Source organism: Pteropus alecto, unplaced genomic scaffold, assembly GCF_000325575.1.
Source record: "Pteropus alecto unplaced genomic scaffold, ASM32557v1 scaffold50, whole genome shotgun sequence".
Lineage (NCBI taxonomy): Eukaryota > Metazoa > Chordata > Mammalia > Chiroptera > Pteropodidae > Pteropus > Pteropus alecto.
The window spans coordinates 2,414,336-2,425,455 of NW_006431918.1; positions in this window are offsets into that span (position 1 = coordinate 2,414,336).

Here is an 11,120-nt window from a genome sequence, read left to right on the forward strand (position 1 = left end):
CTGCTGATCTCAGACACAACCCCATGAGTCTTCTCAACACAGCTCTCCAGGAAGCCACTATCATAGATTTGACATGTGACACAAAACCTACCTGCTACTTTTGGTTAGGCCTCTGAACTTTCTCTATGGACAGGAGCAAGGATGCAGGTCAGCATATGCAAAAGTGAAATTTGGGCTTTCATATATGAATGCTATGCTGGGCATCAACTCACTTTCAGTGACTCTATGTAAGACTTGTCTCAAAAGATACACTATGCTAAAAATATATACACGTATGCATGTCTATATATGAGATGTGTGTATGTATTTATATTTATCTGTATGTATGTACGAGATACATTTTTTTAATCCAGAAAGCCAAATTTATAATCATTTCATACTTTTAGTATACTCATATCGATTTGGCAGACAAATGCTCCAATCTTCAAATGATAGTTATATATATATATATACCTGGTTGTTGTATTTGGAGTGGGACTCAGCTGCCTATTTCTTCAAACCGCCAGTTCCAAATGCTTTGCTGACTCTGCACTTCTCGGCGTATCTTTATGTGTGTGTCGTTCCAAGCACAGTTGGAAGCAAGTCAGAGATGACTGCCTCAAGGTTTGTATTCTTATATAGAGTACCTGGCATAATCTTGACATTATGGGTATTATTCTTTAATGCAAAAATGGAATAATACCATTACGGTGGAGGTCAAATTGGGTTTTGCCCATCCACTTCGAACATCTCTTTGAAATTTTTTATTTCCTCAAGCTCCTCCTGGTTGGAAATAAAGAAAAAAAGATGCTCAGAGCAGGAGCTCTCTGAGGCGTTGTGTTTATGTATTAAATTCTTGCCGCTGGGCAAATCTCCTGACCCAGAAAGATTTATTCTGAAACTTTTATAGGTAATCCCATCCCTTTTCATATGCTTCTCCCAGCATTCTAATTACGTTTTTGAGAAAGGCAAGAACAAATTTGATTGCCACTATTCTTATAAGAGCTGACGCTGGTTTAACCTGAGCTAAGTACAGCCCCATTGCCCCGCTCGATATTTTTTTCCCAAAAATCTTTATTGATGTGTCAAGCAGAATTTATTTGTCCTGATTCGATTGGATTTTTGAAAGGAAGAGGATTTGGAAATATTGAATTACTCACTTATGACTCGATGTGGGGTGATTCTGAAACCACGCACGCACTGGTTCAGGCAGATCCGGGATGTAAGCTGAACACCAATTTCCAATTTGAGTTGTCTGAGAAGAGCATGTGGCCCCCGGTCAGCACAATTAGAGGCACTTAAAATTTGCATGTGAACGTGTGCTTAATTCTTAACAAATTAAGGCCTGACCAAGTAATTAGGCAGAAAAGAGGGAATAGAAAATGATATAAATTGATAAGAGGGAGAGAAAATGCCGGGCTGGAGCACATCTCCTTGACATTAGGACACTGAGCAAAACAGAATCACTGCAATATTTGCTTGATTCATTGCATCGAAACTCATTGAATCGCTGTGTCCCTAAAACACATTTACTATAGAGAAGCCAAGTGTGTGTCACGGCTTCCCGTACTGCGCAGGGTGTGTGGGTGGGGTTATGATGAGAGGAGTCATTGCCTCCGGCTTTCCAACACATCCTGCACTGGGTCTTCAGTGGTCCTCATCTGTGGTCTGCCCAGTTCCCTTCACGTTCACTTGCATTCATGGATTACACAGCAAGCAAAGAGACCCCTGCAACTGAAAAAAAAAAAAAAAACCAACGAAGATCTGGATTTTGTTTTAGACTTGGCTTTAAATATACGGACACACCCCTTAAAGGTCTGGCTAAGTGACATCCTTATCCAATTACAGAAGGGGACTTAAGGGACCCTAGAAGAGAGACTTTTGTAGGAGGACAAGTTTTACAGGCAGAGCCAGCCTCTATCGCAGGCCCCGAGCTGGGTAGGGAGATGGATCTCAGATATGTGTGGCCGATACTGGAACCAGGGCCAGCTTCATGGGTGTCCAATCTGTGTAGTCACACAGGGATCCGGCCTCAGAAGAGACCCACACTTCATTTATGCTCTGCTGTCACTGTCTTATATTTTTAACAAATGCCTTTGCATTTCCATTTGCACTGAACTCTGCAAATTATGTGGTCGGTTCTGACAGCTCCTTTTCCTCTAGCTCCTCCCGTTTCTGTTTGAAACAGGCCTTTGCTTAACTTAGGCCTTCACTTAGAGGAAATACTGGACAGTGAAGGTCGAGTTGGAAGTTGACTCCTGCTGGCTTATTACTTCCTAAAACCTAGTCAGAAAGGGATGATTGCTCAGGAGTTGGGGGAAGAAGTAATTGAATTACTACTGGATAACCACCCTGATCTTTCATAAGAAAAACAACACCTTAAAACTAATAATGTTATCACCAGGTTGCGTTGACTAACTACAAAGGGAACCAGTTTTCATTTAAAATTAAGGGCACAATTAAACTCTCTGAAATACCCTCTCCCATGAAGTTCTCACATACTGCTTTTTACACTGGGCCTAAGTTGTCAGTATGTCTCCTTGATGTCCATTTCCAAGAGGAAAAAATGTAATAATCTGCTGGTATAGAGTAAGAAAGTAGGTTTGAGAATTCTGAATTGGGCCTAAGTTTGGACAAAGTACAAAATGAAATCTAATCTTCAGATCCTCAATAGAAGGCATGGCTGGTAAAAGAAAGTTTTATATAAATGTCTAGATAGCTGACACTTCGCAAACATTTTGAACTCAAATATTTTGAACTTTGAGTTTTAGTTTCTATAGCTATACAGCCCCCAAGCCCCTGCTTTCAAAAGTTTGCATTACACCACTTAGTTTTTAGGAAAGACCTATATTAGTACCCATTTTTGATAAAGGAAAGAAATCTGAAGAGAATATTCACTTTTAGAAAAAAAGGAAAAAAGCGAAAATAGGGTTCAGCATGATAGGGCCAGCGAGCACCCTGAGCAGCCGGAGGGCCCCGCAAAGCTCCTTCCCTGGGAACCACACAGCATCTCAGCATCAAGCCGCCACAGCTCTGAACTGTGTCTGTGAGCATCTGCGCTTTATGTCGATTTGTTTTGTGCATCCGTTAGAAAGATGTGTCCTAAGTTAATTCCTTCTTCGCTTTACACCATTTCCGCTCAAGAAAGCTTTCTTAGGAACGCTCAGCTTTGGGATAGTGCGGGGAGCCTGTAATCTGATCCAGGCTTAGTTCATATCTGAACAAAGTCTGCACATACTGCTTCAGTTTGTACTGTCACCCGCTGTCCCTCTTGGTTTTTCGATAGTCTTTGTTTAGCTTTACTAAGGCAAGGGCTTTCTAAATGGCTAAGTTTTGTACACCTGTCCCAACACCACAGATTAGTCTAAAGTAATGTGAATCGATTTCCTCCTCACTTTAGGTTTTACTTTTAACATTTATAAGAACGATTATAAAAAGAATAAATGCAAGTCTTTAAGAAAATGGAAAATGTTGTTTTATTATGTCTTGTAAAATTTAAGCCAGATAAGTATTTTTCTCAGAGTTTTCAGTGGAAGAATTTCACATATGAAGGGTACCTCGAGCGCTAATCGGAAAGAAAATATTTCTTCTGAAGTGAAGACATTGTCAAGAGTGAGTCTAAGGGACACGATCGGCAATGCTGTCAGCCCCTGAGAGAAAATTGCAGCAGCTATGACATGACAAGCACCCCCATGATGAGTCACATGGACAGCGATCCTCTGCGGGAATTCCATCCTTAAAATCACAAAAGAATGTAAACGTAAAATTCCTCTGACTTTGTTAAATGAACAAACACTCCTTTCATATTTTAGACTTTGGGTGAATCCATGAACACGAGAAAATTTGAAACTGTGGGAGAGCTATATAAAACGTTGCATGTGCATGTGTGTGTCTGTGTGTTTTAATTGCTTGAGATGAGGTTCAAAGAAAGCAAGATACTTTGATTATAAATCAGAAGCTTACTTAAAACAGCAAGGTTGAAGTCTCGATAGTACCCACAGATGCACGTTTAAAGTTTTCCCCCAATTAGCTTCTGCTTTTTCAAAGCCTATAAGGTAGGAATAGAGATTATAAGAACAGTTTGCAGAAATTTTTTCTTAAATCCTTTCTCCTGGCTTCATATGCTCCCAAGGGGGAAGTTCCTGTGTTGGAGAGGGTATTTCAGAGAATTTAATTGTGTTCCTTAGCATAAAATTAGACAGGTCTGCGACACTTCAGAATAATTAGCAAATTGTCATCCATTTGCTTCTTCTTATGTACTGGCCCCCAGGGAAAAAAGGGAGAACTGTCACAGTGGTAATTGCAGATATTTTTTATTTTCTTTACCTTTTCCTGCTGAAACTGACTCCTAATCCAAGTCTCATGCAAATACAGTTTTAAGGTTTATAGAAGAGGAGTCAAATTTAGCCTGAAAGAGCCAAACTTATTTTCCGGTTCCATGGTTTTTTCCCTCTTGGTATTTCACGAGGGAGCTGTTTTCCATTTCATACCCCTGAGGAGCATTATCACATCATCACGAAGAGCTAAATTAGCTCCTGTTACCCCTGAAGTCACCCAGTTGGAATTTATCCTTGCAGATGTTAGAGCTGGAGCTGTGGGGGAGCAGTGAGGCCAAGCAGCAAACTAAGAGTTAACCTAGTGCCCATCCGGGGGACTGAAAAATTACTCTGCTCAGGGTCTTGTAAAGAGAAGTAATTTCATGCCAAATAACATTAGCACTGTGATCTGAATCTTTTATAATTAATTATTATTTCTGAAAGCAAATACACTCGAGAAGGTCAGTGCCCCTCACTTTTCAGCTCTCATCGTTAGGTGTAGTTCTAAACTCAAAGGCCTCGGGGAAATTGCTAGGTAATCATCACCTCCAGATGTTGCTTTGTGGAGCCCACTTCTCTTCTCTCTTTCCTTATGAATTTCAGTTTTTCTCTCTAGGTTCTGTTTGGGCCAATGTCAGTCACAGGAGCTGGAAGTGGTGTTACTTTTAAGCTAGTAAGGTATGCAGATTTAACATAGCAGGTCTGAGCCTGCAACCCTTTGGATGGCAAGTTAGACTCCATTGCAAAGTTGACCCTTGGCTGACATCTGGAACCTTGGATTCCCAGAGGGTTCTCACCATTCTGAGAACTGATGACACTGACTCACTGTGCCTAAAGTGTATGTACAAATAGTGGTTTATATTGAACACCTGCTTTCCTTCTGGGTGTCTGAAATTTTGGCATGTGCTAGGCAGAGGGTGTATATGTGGCAAGCCCCCAGTAAAAGCCTTGGGCACTGAATCTCTAATTAGCTTCACTGGTAGATAATACCAGTGAAATAATACGTATTACCAGAAGAATTAAGTGCAACCTATGTGATTCTGCTGGGAGAGGACTCTTGGAAGCTTGTGTCTGTTTTCTTCTGGATCTTCCCCATGTGCCTTATCCTTTGCTGATTGCTTTGTATCTTTTCACTATAATAGGTCACAGCCATGAGTATCCAGCCATCTGCTGGATCTTGTGAGTCTCCCTAAGGAATCATTGAACCTGGCGGTGGCCTAGGGAACCCATTGACACAGAAAATATAATAAAAAGGATGCTCACTCCATTTTTCACCTAGACTTTTAAAATGAAAGACAATGCATCTTTTTATTATTTGCTATCACGTTATTAGAGAACTTCATAAAGAACTCAAAAACAGCATTACGATTTCTAAAAGAGCTTCAGTGCAAGTTATAATCTTGAAAATAAGTCATTGTGGTTGATTCTATATTTAAATTAGTTATTTCCATAGTAGTGTACTGTACTCTACTCAAATTGGATATTGTGGTAGCTTTTATTTTTAAAGATGTTATTTTATGGAAAAGAACATTTCCTCAGTAACACCATTCGTTTCTGGAGTGCTACACTAAAAAGACTAGGGGTTTTGACTGAATTAGTGTCCCTGGAGAAGAACTTGAGTCGAATTTTCTGAGAAATAGAAATAAAAATATTATATCTGAGAAAATATATTAGAGACCAGAAACTATAAGACTCCCAGGATATTTTTATGTTTTCTGATATAAAGCTTTACGTGGTTGCATTAAATGTTACATTAGATTATGTCAAAATCCTTCAGAAATTCTTCAGACGGCCACAGATATTACATAAACTTTTAATAAAATTTAATAGGATGGATGAAGGAATATTAAATTAAGTTGGTACATAAGCAAGAGAGGGACAAAAGTAGGAAAATGAGACTTCTCCTAAAGATAGTCCACCAGCTAATTTTTTTTTCCACTTGTGGGTGTCTTGTATCTAGAAGCATAAGAATATCAATGGACCTCTGTTGAAGCAGAGGCTCTTGTGTGTATAAATGCAAACTCAGGGCATTTTGCTAACTCACAGTGCCAGAAGCACAGTGTTCTTTCCAGGAAACTGACTTCTACACAGACGGAATGGATTGTTTCTACTATATATAAACAATATTGTGCCTGACCCTCCCCTAAGCAGAACTCTATCTAGATATTTACTAGAATCAACATGCTTATAAGCTTGGGATTTGGAGCCAGATACCAAATCTACTTAATAACCACAGGATGGGACTTAGGTCACATTGTTTATTTTTTAAGTCTTGTTTTCATAATCTATACAATGGAGATAATACCACTGGCTGTGGGAATAGCCAGATGAAAGACCAGTGTATAAATATAGGATCTACAGACTGTTCGTGGAACATTACGGTAGGCACTAAATAAACAGTAGGATTTCTGGCTATCTCTTGTTGTTTGAGAGAATCATAACCTTTGACAGACAGATGGTGAAGAAAACATAAATAAATAAAATACATTTTTACTCAACTTACTCTAGAGTAATCAATCAGAGTTTCCCTTGTGAGAAGTAGTTTGATTGAAAAATCACAGTTTGGAATTCAAAGTATCTCCTCTCTTGACCTGTGAATGGAAGGCTATATCTCTGTGCTGCATACTATTTTAACACCATGGCATGCTTCTCCTGATTCGTAATCACATGGGCCTCTTATTTTAGTGAGAAGAGAAAGGCCTACTTCTTTGTGATTCCTCCCACCCCTGAGTGATGTCATGATACCTTGTGTTCCATATTTTAGGGCAGGCCAAATGTGGTGAAAACTCATCCCATCATTTTCAGGGAATGTAATAACAGATAAACAGGTAGATGTAAATTTCATTTCATTTTTATTGATGATGATAACAATAGACACTGATGCTTGCTCTTCTTCCTGTCTCTAACCCACACAGTGGCAATGCTAATGTCTACTTGATGTCACTGGAGCTCAAGAATAATGTGGTCCAGAATATGAATTTAAAAATTTCTTCTGAAACTTTATATGATATAAAGACATTTGGAGGTAGAAAATTTACAAAACAAGGTGAGCCTTAGATAATAGAATTAGAGCAAGTAAAGGTTAAGAAGGGAAAGGGAAGGGCTGTGTGCAAGCTGGAGAGTTAATGGAAAGTCAGAGAAAACATTTCATAGCAATAATATGAGAATAGGAAAGAAAAGTGTTAGAGAGACCTGAAATCAAAGAGAAAAGGCAAGTTTACTTTGAGAGGGATGCAAAGGAGTTGACCAGGCTCTGAGTAATCCAGACTTATTACCTGTCATAGGCCTCCTATACCCTTGCCTTACTGAATGATGTGTGGTACCCTTGATGTACCAAGCTGACATTGGCAAGCTATTGACCATGTTGCTTCCTCAACCCAGAATGATCTTTATCTATTGGTCTGTTTACCAGACATGTGTTCAGCATCAAATACTCAACTCATGCATCACTCTCTCTATGTGGAAATTCTGACCCTAATCCAGGTAAAAAGGATCAATGATCCCTTTGGGTCTCCTCTGTACTAATAATTACTTAAATCGGAGTACCCATAGCACACTCTTGCATTTGTTCATGTGGTATTCTTGAAGATTGTACTCTGTTGGGCTAAGAACTTAATTCATCTTTTATGTGCCTGACAGAAATATATTTTAGATTAATGGCCATTTGCGTGAATAAACACAAGAAAGGAATCAAGCAAAAAATGAAATAAGGAATGCAAAAGATATCATAAATTTAATAAAATGATAGAAAAGAAATTTTTTATTTGTTTGTTTGTTTATTGTTTTCCCCCATCCAGGTTTACTTAAGCTATGGGGACAAAAGTTTCTCCTTTCAGGCCAGTGTTCAAAGGTGACTAATTACAAAAAGATTCACAAATTTCACAAATATGAAATTTTTGTTTACTAAAGTATTTATAAAAAAACTGCAGCCTGGGGGCCTGAATAACACCATGAATGTAAACACAGACAACAAATAAACAAAAAACTAAAACCCAAATCCTTGTATTAACATTTTTTCAACTGCAAAAACTTTTTAACTAAAGACAGTTCTCAGACATTCCAGTTGAAAAGCCCCAAAGCCAGTTGGACACATACAGTAAAGTTTGGCAAGAGTTTAGGAGACACTTTGCTTTCCTCAAGGTCGTACTTAGGGCTGTCTACCTCTTTCACTTGTTTATTTTTCCACTCCGACTTTACTTTTCAGGCAGCAGTGATTTTCCACAATATTGAAGCATTGGCTTGACGATCACGATTCTAAGGCTACCAGAGCCCTGCATTCCAGCATCTATTACATGAGAAGTTTATTGGCACCAAGACACTTTCTCATTATGAAACACCCAAGAGAAAATGCTTCTTAATGAGTTTGAGCCAGAGCTGGCAATGTTAGGCTTGGAGCAAAAAACGAACTTTCAGCAGGCTCATTAGATGTAATTATCAATTTTGAAGTTATGGTGTTAAGACCTGCCATGGAGCATACTCAAACATATGGATTTGCTAGCTGCCGAGACTCTGGAGGTTCTGATACCCAGCCATCACCTGCTCTCCCTAGATAATCCTCATGATCACACTTGCTATTCAACTCTTGGTGAAGCTGTCGAGTTCTGATTTTCTAAAGTAAAACTTGAGTAAATATTTTGTATTTAGATCTTGTCCCTTTCATAATTTCCCACACCAAATGTACACTGTGTATAACTGAACTAGAAAAGATAAATGAAATGTATATTTATTCAATTCATATATACCCATATTAAATAACTATGAAGTGTCAGAAAGCACACTGAGAACTTAAAGCAATATGAAGATGACTGTTACCCTGTTGCTGCTCTCAAGAGCATGCAAATAATGGCTGAGAAAGGGAAAGAACAGTGAAACATATAACTAAAGCAAGAAAGAAACTGACAACTTTAGAGTTATAACTATTTTTATCAAGGTTCAAAGAAACAGAAATTTTCATCAGTATAGGGTTAAAAAAAGGGGATGGAAAATAAGACAATAATCTATGGAAAATGTGAGATGGATGTTGAGGGAGATAAAAGATTTGAAAAGCCAAAAGAGAACTGCAGAAAAGCATAGAATGAGCATGGAGGCTGGGAACCCTCAGGTTCACTTTGGATGAATCATGGGAAATTGAAGACTGAAGGAAGTGAAGACTGGCAAGGTGGGCTTAATCACATGGTGAACACCAAGTTCAAAGCAGAGGAAGCTGCATTTACTTTTGTAGCCAAAAGGAATTTATTGGTAGTTTTTGAGACAACTAATAACATGAATTAAAATGACCAGACTCGCATTTAGAAAGATTAATCTAAAATTGAGATCACTGGACAGTGAAAAGTTAGTTGCAAAAGTCAAGATGAAACCTAATGAAAGTCTGAACTTGTTACTTCAAAGTGAAATTGGGAAGGAGGAAATTGCTCGACATAGCAGTCAAGGAATTTAAAATTTGCCAAATTACTGGATATGGATATTAAGAATAAGATAGGAGTCAAGGTCAATTCAAGATCTTTTCTCTTATGATTGTAACATTAACAGAAGTAGGACAAGGGGAAGTCTGGGGGTGGAGAATGGAGTAGACATGACGTTAGATTAGGTTTTGGATGTGTTTATTTTAAGATAATGTTGAACCATTCGGGTAAAAGTCTATTAAAGTTGATAAGACATGTGAGTAGCGATTTTGAAAAGTACACAAGGCTAAAAATAAAAATCTGGGTTTATGGGCCTACCGGTGGTAAAACTATGGATGTTGAAGAGTTCACCAAGAGAAAGAGAGTGTAGTAGGAGGAGAAGCCCAAAACAGGGAACTTTGGAGAAGCAGGCAACATGAAAGAATGGATGAGTGATACAAGCAAAGAGATGGAAGAATGAAAAAATGCTAGAAATCAAAACACTGTAACAGAAATGACAATATCTTTGATGGGCTCATTAGTAGCCTGGACACAGCCAGAGAAGGAATCAAAGAGCTTGAATATAGGTCAATAGAAACCTCCCAAAACTAAATGCAAAGAGGAAAACAAAAAGAAAAACAAAAACATGTCAAAACATCTAAGGACTCTGGGGCCATTTCAAAAGGCATAATGCTTGTTTCCTCGTCTGTAAAAAGGAAATAAATACTGACACGTCTCTCATATGAGTGTTGCGAGAGCTAATGGGCTAATACTGGTGAGGACTTAGAACATCGTCTGGCAGAAACAATTCATCATCTCCATTGTCATCAAATATGTTATAAAATGCAAACCCAAACATGTGAGCATTATATGTGCAAGCTTCCCTGTTGTCCTCAAAAGTGAGCGACGATTTTCCTGACCCTTTGGGCTTCTATTCGATGCCTTTTACAGACTAGCGGTGTGTATAAGCGTGTGAGGCATAAGCAAAAATGTGGATGTCGTGATCTCTCACGCTCCTCTGAGCAGTCTCTACCATGTTTTTCTTCTGCTGTTGCTTTGAGACCCGTCATTTCTGAAAGGAAGAAGAAAACCATGTATAATATAAATAAGCTTCAGGTTGGGTTAAAGTATCAAGGGACAAAAGTATCCCTCTAACGGAAATAGAAAGCAATGTGAATTTTTGCTTGAACTTTTTCTCTCTGCTCTCAGACAGGGACAAAGCTTAAAGGACATCTTTTATCTGGGGCATGATAGCTGTTCTCCAAAGATGAGCTATTAGTATGACATTCCTTTCCAGTTGTCACTTTTTTGTGTGTCAGCTCTGAACTAGCTGACAGAATCACTTAAATCACTCAATTCGACCATTCAAACATTGAATTAAGTAACTTGAAGGTGTCTTCTAAGTCTGACTGACATTCGATGACTTCAGCCAGTGAAGGTAATG